Source organism: Oncorhynchus kisutch, unplaced genomic scaffold (assembly GCF_002021735.2).
Source record: "Oncorhynchus kisutch isolate 150728-3 unplaced genomic scaffold, Okis_V2 Okis06b-Okis10b_hom, whole genome shotgun sequence".
Classification (NCBI taxonomy): domain Eukaryota; kingdom Metazoa; phylum Chordata; class Actinopteri; order Salmoniformes; family Salmonidae; genus Oncorhynchus; species Oncorhynchus kisutch.
Window position 1 is genome coordinate 10,811,454 of NW_022261983.1, and position 9,587 is coordinate 10,821,040.

The following is a 9,587-nucleotide window of genomic DNA, read 5'->3' on the forward strand; positions in this document are numbered from 1 at the left end:
GTATAGGTTATATGTTTAATGTTGCACATTTCCCCTGCTGCTGTTTGACCTGGTTACGGTTAGACAGGATGACTTCTAGGTTATATGTTAATGTTGCCATTTCCCTTCCTGCTGTTTGACCTGGTTACGGTTAGACAGGATGACTTCTAGGTTATATGTTAATGTTGCATATTTCTCCAAATTAGGAGGGAATAAGTAGGACACCCGGGAATCCTCCAAGTAGGATTTATGGAAAACCTGGGAATTTGGGTAAAGTTACCAGAATTCTGCAACCCTATTCGGCAGCAGGTAGCCTTCGCTGTTAAGTGCATTGGGCCAGTAACCGAAATATTGCTGGTTCAAATCCCGAGCTGGCAAGGTGGAAAAATATGACATTCTGCCCTTGAGTAAGGCAGTTAACCCCCCAACAACTGCTTCCAGGGTACCGATGACATGGATGTCGAATAAGGCAGCCCCCCGCACCTCTCCAATTCAGTGGATGCGATACATGTGGTAGGCATGCTTCGGTTCAACGTGTTCAGTTTTACAACTGACTAGGTAGCCCCCTTTCCCTCATATAGTAACTTCCATCAGGATATCCTTCCTCCTCACACAGAGTCATAACAACATGGTGTTGTTTCTTAGGGTTAGACAGGATGAGTCCTAGGTTATATAGTAACTTCCATCAGGACATCCTTCCTCCTCACACAGAGTCATAACAACATGGTGGTGTTCATTAGAGTTAGACAGGCTGAGTCCTAGGTTATATAGATTCTAGATAGTGTAGGAACGATCACCCTGGGGCACTCAGATGGGCACAGAACGAATTTACCCTCCGTATCTAACTTAAATCAACATTTTTTTTTAGGGAGAGTAGGCCTATTATAACACTGTCCACCAAAAATATTATCCACTATATGAATACACACACCGATATCATCAACTATATGAATACACACACCGATATCATCAACTATATGAATACACACACCGATATCATCAACTATATGAATACACACACCGATATCATCAACTATATGAATAAACATAACAATATGATCAACTATATGAATACACATAACAATATCATCAACTATATGAATACACACAACAATATCATCAACTATATGAATACACATAACAATATCATCAACTCTGTAAATACACATAACAATCATCATCTTACCTTTTATATTTTTCTCAACACAAGCAGAGTCTGGAATGATCATTACTTTCCTTTGCTCTGCTCATTTACATATCATGTTCTGCCTGTTCTTTTTCACACTCCCTCTCTCTTTATAGCTCTTACAATGTGCATTAGCATACTTTCCACAAGAGTCTGGAAGTCTAGGGATGTGACATCATTCTTCCACAAGATAATCCATCATTTGGTGTTTTATTGATGGTGGTGTTCAATTGTGTTGAGACCTGGTACAGCATTCAAAACATGAAAACACCACTCTGCATAACACCATTAAATACAGTTGGAATGTAGTTAGAACTCTCAAACTGTTTCCATCAAACAGAAAAACAACACGAAAGCTGGATAAATACATTTAGGTTTTAAGATACGCCACTTTGCTTTTGCATTACCCATATAGCTTTTTAAGGTCATACAAAGGCAGAGTGCAGTATCAGCATTTTAGGGGTCATAGGTCAGGTCAGTGGTCATGGTTGATAGGCAAGAAAAACAAACAACTTCAAAACCATTTTTCTCTGATTCACTGTGTGGACTGCTCTTTGTCTTTGTAGGGCAATATCCTCTTGCTTTTTTGCACCCCAGTATCTCTACTTGCACATCATCATCTGCACATCTATCACTTCAGTGTTAATGCTAAATTGTAATTATTTCACCTTTATGGCCTATTTATTGCCGCAATTTTTCTATTGTATTATTGACTGTACGTTTGTTTATGTGTAACTCTGTGTTGTTTGTGTCTCACACTGCTTTGCTTTATCTTGGGCAGGTCGCAGTTGTAAATGAGAACTTGTTCTCAACTGGCCTACCTGGTTGGTTAAATAAACGTGAAAAAAAAATATATTTATATATATATTTCAGGCGGATGACCTTGCCCTTAGTCTGCTTCCTGTCCCTCCTACCGCCATGGGTACACCTTCCTAGAAACTAAACAACACTGACATAAAACAATCTCTGACAAAGACATGAGGGGAAACAGAGTGTTAAATACACAACAGGTAATGAATAGGATTGAAACCAGGTGTGTAGGAAGACAAGACAAAACCAATGGAAAATGAAAAATGGATCAATGATGGCTAGAAGACCGGTGACGTCGACCGCCGAGCACCGCCCGAACAAGGAGAGGCAACGACTGCGGTAGAAGTCGTGACAGTGTTCATGATTCTTTATTAATCAAAACATTCGAACAAAATAACAAATAGAAAAATGAACAATTCTGTAAGGCAAATAAACTATACAGAAAACAACTACCCACAAAACACAGGTGGGGAAAAAGGCTACCTAAGTATGATTCCCAATCAGAGACAACGATAGACAGCTGCCTCTGATTGGGAACCACACTTGTCCAAAAACAAAGAAATAGAAAACATAGAAATAAAGTAACTAGAATGCCCACCCTAGTCACACCCTGGCCTAACCAAAATAGAGAATAAAAGCCTCTCTATGGCCAGGGCGTTACAGACTCCATACTTTGCTTAAACCTGTTCTGCCAGTTCATGTCCTTAAAGACTAGAATGTTCCAATGTGGTTAGCCAAAACGATGACAGGATAGTTCACACATTCATCCTTCAGGGTTAGTGTCAAACATTTCCATTATCCATATAGTTGTTTAAGGGCATACAAAGACAGTATCGTTATTTTAGGGGTCATGGGTCAGATCAGTGGTCATATCGTACTATATGTTAAAATAATTTTATTGTAATTTTACCGATATCTTATTGGGCTCATTTCTGGAGGTGGAAATTGTATTTTAGATGTGGTCAGCATAATTTTTGGGGGCCGTTTTGTCACCAGAACTGAGCTTCTCAAAAAGTATGATTATATGTCTCTCTGAAATGAAACCATCAAGTAATAGATTTTAAACAAATAAATGTCTGTCATTGAACAACCCCATGCCATGATTAGCTACACCTGGAAGGTGACCATTTGGACAGTTCTGCATTATTTCTTCAGCAGCTGAGTTCATTACATCATTATTATACGTTCTCTGCAGTCCGGGGATGGCACATGTGGAATGGATGTGTCCTACCAAATGAAGGATTGGAACAGTCCCCCATCTGAACTGTCCAAATGGCGATCGTCGGGGATACCTTCCAGGGGTAGCTGGCTATCAACAGGCAACAACTCTGGAAGAAATAATAATGAATAACGTTCTCTAATGCAGCAGTGGAATCCTTTTCAAGAGGCAGATGATCACCGTAGGTTTGAGGGGACAAGACAGGATCAAGGTCTGCAGCAGCCAGGAGGAAAGATTGTGTCACTAACCCGGGCCCGAGGACAAAGACAAAGAGGCTGAGCATGCAGGACAAACTGGCCATGGAATTTCATGAGCACAAACTAATGCATTTAAAAGAATAGCATGATATGAAGATGTGAATCCTTCATGTTGAGTTGTCTATGAAGGAGGAGGAGAGGAACATGAAGCAGTAGCAGTACCAATGTTCTTCATGTTGAGTTGTCTATGAAGGAGGAGGAGAGGAACATGAAGGAGTAGCAGTACCAATGTTCTTCATGTTGAGTTGTCTATGAAGGAGGAGGAGAGGAACATGAAGCAGTAGCAGTACCAATGTTCTTCATGTTGAGTTGTCTATGAAGGAGGAGAGGAACATGAAGCAGTAGCAGTACCAATGTTATTCATGTTGAGTTGTCTATGAAGGAGGAGGAGAGGAACATGAAGCAGTAGCAGTACCAATGTTCTTCATGTTGAGTTGTCTATGAAGGAGGAGGAGAGGAACATGAAGCAGTAGCAGTACCAATGTTCTTCATGTTGAGTTGTCTATGAAGGAGGAGGAGAGGAACATGAAGCAGTAGCAGTACCAATGTTCTTCATGTTGAGTTGTCTATGAAGGAGGAGGAGAGGAACATGAAGCAGTAGCAGTACCAATGTTATTCATGTTGAGTTGTCTATGAAGGAGGAGGAGAGGAACATGAAGCAGTAGCAGTACCAATGTTATTCATGTTGAGTTGTCTATGAAGGAGGAGGAGAGGAACATGAAGCAGTAGCAGTACCAATGTTCTTCTCAAACCAGCACCAGTTTCGGGGTCCCAATATTTCCATTTGTGAATTAAAAAGCTTTTTGTTACCAATCCATGGCTATTGCTTTCTTCAATCATTTGAGATCTCTGTTGTGAGAAGTGTTGCATAGCAAAAGAATCTCTGCAGGCTAGTCCATTTCTGTCATTGTCTGCCTCAACCATGAGAACATGGGGGTCATCCTCATCTCTAATGTGAGGATCTGGGCAGCCATGCTGTTTGAGGTCATGGATCTGGGCAGCCATGCTGTTTCAGGTCATGGATCTGGGCAGCCATGCTGTCTGAGGTCATGGATCTGGGCAGCCATGCTGTTTGAGGTCATAGATCTGGGTAGCCATGCTGTTTGAGGTCATGGATCTGGGCAGCCATGCTGTTTGAGGTCATGGATCTGGATCAGCCATGCTGTTTGAGGTCATGGATCTGGGCAGCCATGCTGTTTGAGGTCATGGATCTGGGCAGCCATGCTGTTTGAGGTCATTGTGGATCAGCCATGCTGTTTGAGGTCATTGTGGATCAGCCACGCTGTTTGAGGTCATTGTGGATCAGCCATGCTGTTTGAGGTCATTGTGGATCAGCCATGCTGTTTGAGGTCATTGTGGATCAGCCATGCTGTTTGAGGTCATTGTGGATCAGCCATCCTGTTTGAGGTCATTGTGGATCAGCCATGCTGTTTGAGGTCATTGTGGATCAGCCATGCTGTTTGAGGTCATTGTGGATCAGCCATGCTGTTTGAGGTCATTGTGGATCAGCCATGCTGTTTGAGGTCATTGTGGATCAGCCGTCCTGTTTGAGGTCATTGTGGATCAGCCATGCTGTTTGAGGTCATTGTGGATCAGCCATGCTGTTTGAGGTCATTGTGAAGCACTGCTATTACAATTATGACAATGCAGCATCTTTTTGGTTGAAAGCACAATGTGTTTCTGAGAAACTGGAAACTATTCTTTCATACACCAAACATGCGCTCCACTACACCTCTGGTGTAGATATGAACTTGGTAGTACCGTTGTTGCTCAGGTCCAATTGCGTGAAGATATGGGGTGAACAAGAAGTTAGTCTGTGCATAGCCACTGTCACCAAGTATGATTCTACTATGTTGTCCTCCTTCAAGCTGCGCATACAAAGAGGAGTTTTGGAAAATCCTTGAGTCATGAGTTGCACCTTTCAAACGTGCAACAATGTTGGAGAACTGCAAATTGGAAGTGTACGTTTATTGAGAACCAGTTTTTATGATTTCTGTGCTCTGCTGTCGAGGGACACTTACTGGGAATATGACATCAATCTATATAGTCAATGACTCCAGGGCAGATCCCATATCCATAGAACTCTACCTGGTAGTTGTCTTGGGCAGCAGCATCAGGGAACTTGATGTGATTGTGTTTCAGTTCACATATATCATTACAGACTTGTGGCCTATACAGTCGGTTCACTTACACTACACATCTCCTGTTTCACGATAGAAAGTTCCAGATGCCAAAAACCTCAAGGTGATGAATATTTGTAGGAAAGGAGGGATGGGCCGTCCCCTAAGAGAGTCAGGAGAAAGCCTTGGCTCAAGCAAACAAATTATGTCAGCTGCATTTTCTTTGTACATACAGAAACGGTCACGAAAACTGAATGAATCAAACTCATTCAGTGGATGATTCTGTCTATAATCGCCCTTCTGTCTGGCATTGGAGGTGCTCTTTGATCATCATTGAAATAGTCCAGATAACCCATTTACCTCCATTGCCAAGGTCAACCTTGGGGCTAACATCCATTATTATTATTATGAAGTTAAAGCTACTTCTGACCAGGTTTAGTTTAAGACTTCACTTAGATCTGGACTAATCGTCCTTCTGGAAATCAGACTTTTCAATCTAGTCTGAGACTATTTTAAAACATGTCCGAGGAATGCTATTTCAGTTAGTCCAGTTAAATAGTAGATTATAGGTGAACAAGACATTGAAAATACATAGACCCTTAAATTATGTGTCCTCAATGTAATCTACAAATCTCACATTAGCTGGTAGAACTGACAAAATGAAATGAATCATAGAGGTCTTATAACATTTTCCATTCTACAAGTCCATTGTTTTGGCTCATGTCTCTTTATATTCATATACCCTGGGGGCTATGTCGCTTCTGATCTGTCATGTCTCTTTATATTCATATGCCCTGGGGGCTATGTCGCTTCTGATCTGTCATGTCTCTTTATATTCATATACCCTGGGGGCTATGTCGCTTCTGATCTGTCATGTCTCTTTATATTCATATACCCTGGGGGCTATGTCGCTTCTGATCTGTCATGTCTCTTTATATTCATATACCCTGGGGGCTATGTCGCTTCTGATCTGTCATGTTTCTTTATATTCATATACCCTGGGGGCTATGTCGCTTCTGATCTGTCATGTCTCTTTATATTCATATACCCTGGGGGCTATGTCGCTTCTGATCTGTCATGTCTCTTTATATTCATATACCCTGGGGGCTATGTCGCTTCTGATCTGTCATGTCTCTTTATATTCATATACCCTGGGGGCTATGTCGCTTCTGATCTGTCATGTCTCTTTATATTCATATACCCTGGGGGCTATGTCGCTTCTGATCTGTCATGTCTCTTTATATTCATATACCCTGGGGGCTATGTCGCTTCTGATCTGTCATGTCTCTTTATATTCATATACCCTGGGGGCCATGTCGCTTCTGATCTGTCATGTCTCTTTATATTCATATACCCTGGGGGCTATGTCGCTTCTGATCTGTCATGTTTGGAGTTGTGTTGCTCTGTTATGTGGACACTTACATTTTTATTTCCAGTTGTGTTACCCTGGTCGTGTCAGTATACAGTCACTTTAAAGAGCAACCATTTCCACTCAAAACCAACTTCTCATTTATAAAACAGCCTATGTGGCATCAGTATGAGTCAGAAACTTTTATGCTACCATCAAAATTGACTCGAAAGTGTAAATAGGATAACTTTGGTCATAAAGTCAGTCTCGTCAAAAAATTCAGTTTTGTGAGACTTTTGACTGCATCACAAATCAAATCAAATCAAATCAAATTTTATTTGTCACATACACATGGTTAGCAGATGTTAATGCGAGTGTAGCGAAATGCTTGTGCTTCTAGTTCCGACAATGCAGTAATAACCAACAAGTAATCTAACTAACAATTCCAAAACTACTGTCTTATAAACAGTGTAAGGGGATAAAGAATATGTACATAAGGATATATGAATGAGTGATGGTACAGAGCAGCATAGGCAAGATACAGTAGATGATATCGAGTACAGTATATACATATGAGATGAGCATGTAAACAAAGTGGCATAGTTAAAGTAACGTAATTGAAGGATGCACAAATGCCCACAGCTGGCAGCACACAATACATAATACATTCAGAATACAGCTGCACACGACCCGATAATAATAATGTAATGCTTGTGGTAAATTTGGGTTGACTTTGGATATCCCTATGGGGCTAGTTAGGTCAAATACACAATGTACATGGGACAATATGTTACAATTCCAATAGCTCCAAATTTTGATTACAAAACTAAAGAGAAACACCAGACAAGACACAGAGACAGCATCAGAAGAGGGCAGATAAGAGACAGCAACAGAAGAGGGCAGATAAGAGACAGCATCAGAAGAGGGCAGATAAGAGACAGCAACAGAAGAGGGCAGATAAGAGACAGCAACAGAAGAGGGCAGATAAGAGACAGCATCAGAAGAGGGCAGATAAGAGACAGCAACAGAAGAGGGCAGATAAGAGACAGCAACAGAAGAGGGCAGATAAGAGACAGCAACAGAAGAGGGCAGATAAGAGACAGCATCAGAAGAGGGCAGATAAGAGACAGCATCAGAAGAGGGCAGATAAGAGACAGCAACAGAAGAGGGCAGATAAGAGACAGCAACAGACGACACAGAGAAAGTGATGGAGAGGCAGATAGAGCAAACAGTAGACTGTATCACTTAAAGCTGGTCTATGGATTCAAATTACTGCTGTGTGTGTGTGTGTATGTGTGTGTGTGTGTGTGTGTGTGTGTGTGTGTGTGTGTGTGTGTGTGTGTGTGTGTGTGTGTGTGTGTGTGTGTGTGTGTGTGTGTGTGTGTGTGTGTGTGTGTGTGTGTGTGTGTGTGAGTGAGTGAGAGAGAGAGAGACGTGTTTGGGTACTGTTGGATTCTTTAATCAGTTTGGCTCATTGGATAGATCAGAGTCTATGTTTAAAGTTCTTGAGTGGTTTTTTGGCAATACATTGTAGATGTATGTGTTCCAGAGTAGAGAGTGTTGCAGAGTAGAGAGTGTTGCAGAGTAGACAGTGTTCCAGAGTAGAGAGTGTTGCAGAGTAGAGAGTGTTCCAGAGTAGAGAGTGTTCCAGAGTAGTGTGTTCCAGAGTAGAGAGTGTTCCAGAGTAGAGAGTGTTCCAGAGTAGAGAGTGTTCCAGAGTAGAGAGTGTTGCAGAGTAGAGAGTGTTCCAGAGTAGAGAGTGTTCCAGAGTAGAGAGTGTTCCAGAGTAGAGAGTGTTGCAGAGTAGAGAGTGTTGCAGAGTAGTGTGTTGCAGAGTAGAGAGTGTTCCAGAGTAGAGAGTGTTCCAGAGTAGTGTGTTCCAGAGTAGTGTGTTCCAGAGTAGAGAGTGTTGCAGAGTAGAGAGTGTTCCAGAGTAGAGAGTGTTGCAGAGTAGAGAGTGTTCCAGAGTAGAGAGTGTTCCAGAGTAGAGAGTGTTCCAGAGTAGAGAGTGTTGCAGAGTAGAGAGTGTTGCAGAGTAGTGTGTTCCAGAGTAGAGAGTGTTCCAGAGTAGAGAGTGTTCCAGAGTAGAGAGTGTTCCAGAGTAGTGTGTTGCAGAGTAGAGAGTGTTCCAGAGTAGAGAGTGTTCCAGAGTAGAGAGTGTTGCAGAGTAGAGAGTGTTGCAGAGTAGAGAGTGTTGCAGAGTAGAGAGTGTTGCAGAGTAGAGAGTGTTCCAGAGTAGAGAGTGTTTCAGAGTAGAGAGTGTTCCAGAGTAGAGAGTGTTCCAGAGTAGAGAGTGTTGCAGAGTAGAGAGTGTTCCAGAGTAGAGAGTGTTGCAGAGTAGAGAGATCCACAGTAGCAACTAGAATTGAGTACTGACAGGGTCTGCTGTGGCAGGTGGGAAGGGTGCAAGTTACATGAAAAATATCTCATCTCTCAATGTTCAAATGTTTTATATTGAACCATTATTTAACTAGGCAAGTCAGTTAAGAACAAATTCTTAACCTCTAAATGTTATTCTCAAAGTCCACCAAATTCATGCATCTAGCTGTTAAAATAGTTTTTTTTTCGGGGGGAGGGAATGCCCCAGACCCCCCTACTGGCTTCGGCCTAAGCCCACAATGTCTTCAAATCCTAGAAATGCCCGGGGACAGGCCACACTCCAGCCACC